Consider the following 3,486-nt stretch of genomic DNA (forward strand, 5'->3'; position numbering starts at 1 on the left):
CGACGTGATATCCAACATGCAGCCCAACGTTCACACGGACGTTTACTAAATGGTGACGCAGTGCCAGCTTCATGACCAACCGCTCTTTCTCCTTTTCGCAACAGTTATTTCCTCCTTTATCGTCTACTTTGTCTTACACAAAATGGCTGGTGGGGGCTCTGTGGCGTACTTCTCTCTCTCTCTCTCTCTGTTATATATACACGGATGCGGACGTAGCGGATAACAGCTAGCCTTCGACCGCATCTTTTGGATCCAGTTGTGTCCAGCACTCTGGTTGGTTGGAATTGGCGCATTTTGTCTCCTGCTCTATTTTGCGCCAAGGTGCAACCCAGCCAATCGCAGCCTTCAAATAAGGTCGCGTGAGACAGCCTTTTCTAAACCTCTGGTAAGCCGAGAGTATAGTATAAATAGTTAGCTTTTCACTGTCCCGCTTGTCCGCCTGCTTCAGATCTGAGGTTTAGCCGCCGGCCACAGCCAGTTCCAGCGACGACGACGACAACAGCAGCCTCATGGAGAACACCAACACTTCGTTCAACAGCATTCAGGATCTTCGTCGCCACCTCCAGCTTCTTAGCGTCTACACCAAATTCTCTTCGTACACACCAACCAACAGCACCCGCACAGGTTCTATCACCTCACTGTTTGTGAATTACTTCACCATGGTTAACAGCGAATACAACATGCGAGACCTGTTTTTTAAGCTCATGTGTAGTCTTTGCAGCATGTGTCTATATTTTAAAACAATGTTAATACTCGATTTTTATGCAACAGAAAGGAGACGAGCTGACAGAATCGGTACCGCACCGGACAAAATGCTTAGCGGCATTTCTTCCGGCTCTTTACATTCTGAGTTCAAATACCGCCGAGGTCGACTTTGCCTTTCATCTTTTCAGGGTCAATAAGATGAGTACCAGCTGAGCACTGGGATAGATGTATTCAACTTCCCTCCCCTCAAAAATTCTGGCCACGTGCCAAAATTTGAAAGAGTTTTTATGCAACAGAACTTTTAGAAAGTTGTTGGTGTGCCGCAACACTTTTAATTCTTCATTCAGTTGGCGTGGATCGAAAACGGTTGAAAATCGCTGCTCTATTTAATAATTCGTTTGATAGGTCTCCGCTACAATAAGGCTAAGTTTCTAGTGCGGATCACTAACAAGGATGAAACATGCCGAATTTGTCTCTTGTATTTGCCGAGAAAGAAATGTTACCAATTAATGTTATTTTTCTTTCACCGTATATTTGCTTATACTTTAGATTTTGTATGTTCTAAACCAAAAGCTCGGATCTAGGGTTCTCACAAACGTTAGGGTGACAGACAGCATTTCAGAAAATGTGAAAAAGTCAGAAAATTTGTACTTTATTAAAATCACCTTTTAGAAAAATTATATATATATCATTTATTCTTTTAAGCACACTAAAAACCACATCTGTTGATTTAAGAGATTACGACCAAAATCTTGTTTCACTTATAATGACACGCTTGCATAAGTTTGGATTCAGCTCTTGTCAGACACATCTGCAGATTGTTATCATTGATAAAGCCATGAATGAGCAGCAGAAACAAAGAAGTTATTGAATTTTATATTCACAATTGTGACTGATTTCGCTGTTCACAGCTTTAAATGTTGAATTTGCATTTGCATTTTATGCACCGAGTAAAAAGTTAATGCTTTTAATTCAATTTGTTCTGCATATGATTTAGCACTGTATGTGATTCAGAGTAGTCTATCTGATTCAGTTGGGAATGGCCAATAGGTGCAGTCATGGCTGTATGGTTAAGAGCATGTTTTGTGACCACGTGGTTTTGAGTTCAGTCCCATCGTGCGCAATTGTCTTCTAGTATAGTCTCGGGTTGATCAATGCTTTGTGAGTGAATTTGGTTCATGGAAACTGTGTAGAAGCTCGTATGTGCGCGCGATTTTTTGCGTCTGAGTTTGTCCCTATTAACACTTGACAACCGGTGCTGGTTTGTTTACGTCCCCATAAATCAAGGGTTTGGCAAAAGAGACCGGTAGAATAACTACCAAATTAAAAACTAGTACTCGGGTCGACATGCTCGATTAAAACCATTCAAGGCGGTGCCCCAGCATGGCCGCAGTTCAAAGACCGAAAGAAGCAAAAGATTGTATGTATGTATGTATTAGTCGTTAGGGAATCACCTTCTTCAAATGTGACATTATTTTTGTAGGGTTGCGAAAATTAATCAAACATTTACTAGAGCTGCAGGACACATGAAAGGTTAGAGAACCACTCACTAAGCAATAAAGATATAAATCATATACAACTGTAATTGAAATAGCATCATTTCAAGCATTTCATAATTTATCTTGTAGATGGCGTTTTAGAAGTATTTAAATTTTTAAACAATGAACCTTTCACGGCTTTATTACAATATATTTGATATTGATCTGATCATGTGGCTTTATTAGTCCGTGGAGTAAAAAAACATAAGAGTCATTTCCCGAGAGAGTGGACACTATATGTATTTTATTACTATCTCCGCCTTAGTGAAGGCGGAGGCATTGTTTTCAGTCGTGTTTGTTTGTTTGTCCGTGGAAAAGAGATCTCAAGAACCGCTGGATGGATTCGGTTGAAACTTTCAAGGATGTTTGGCTTCGTGACTGGCACGAACTGATTAGATTTTGGGATCGATCTGGTACCGGACAAGGATTTTGGGTTATTTTTTCCTGTTTTTTACATAATTTTTGAGGGCGGTCAGGTTCGTTTTTAAAATTCTCGTTTGTGTGAGTTTACATCAGATATTCTCATTTTTAAAATAATCTCTGGCTAATCGTTGAAAGAATGTTGGTGTTGCCTTGGCGGAAGTTTGCGCTCTCTGAGTGCTCTTGTTAAATCTTTTTTTCTTTTTGCAACTAAACGTAGAGTGAGTTACTTTAATGATTTTTTTTTGTTTTTGATTTACTAGAAAACATCTTTTATTGCCAACAGAGATAATAATTACATATATAACGTATTTATTTCTTTTAGACGAACAAATCGATCCCAGAACTTATTCTTTGTATGCCTAGTATATACATATATATATATATATATATATGTGTGTGTGTGTAGTAACGCCGTGCGCATGCGTGGAATTCAACAACCAAGCTTTCCCGCTTCATTCTGCCTCTTTCTTGCTGGCCAGCGATTGAGCAAGGACGTGTTTAGCTGTCTCTCTCCATCTTTCGAACTTACGCTAGACAGCTCGCTCACATCTACATACCAACGTCCCAACAACCATGCTCACACACACAGAAGACGTCTCAACAAACAAGAGCTAAAGATGTATATATTCCACCTTGAATAAATGTTGTTTGTGTTGATAGTCTGGAGTTCAGCGTTCCGTTCATTCTGATTTTATATAGGAAAGTCAGGTATACATCTAATGATGTATAACCCACTTTCCTATAAAGTGGTGACCCTCCGACGAGATTCGAACACGCAGCCCGCTGAGCTACAATAACCCACTTTCCATTATACTGGTGA

The sequence above is a fragment of the Octopus bimaculoides genome, chromosome 4 (assembly GCF_001194135.2).
Source record: "Octopus bimaculoides isolate UCB-OBI-ISO-001 chromosome 4, ASM119413v2, whole genome shotgun sequence".
NCBI lineage: Eukaryota > Metazoa > Mollusca > Cephalopoda > Octopoda > Octopodidae > Octopus > Octopus bimaculoides.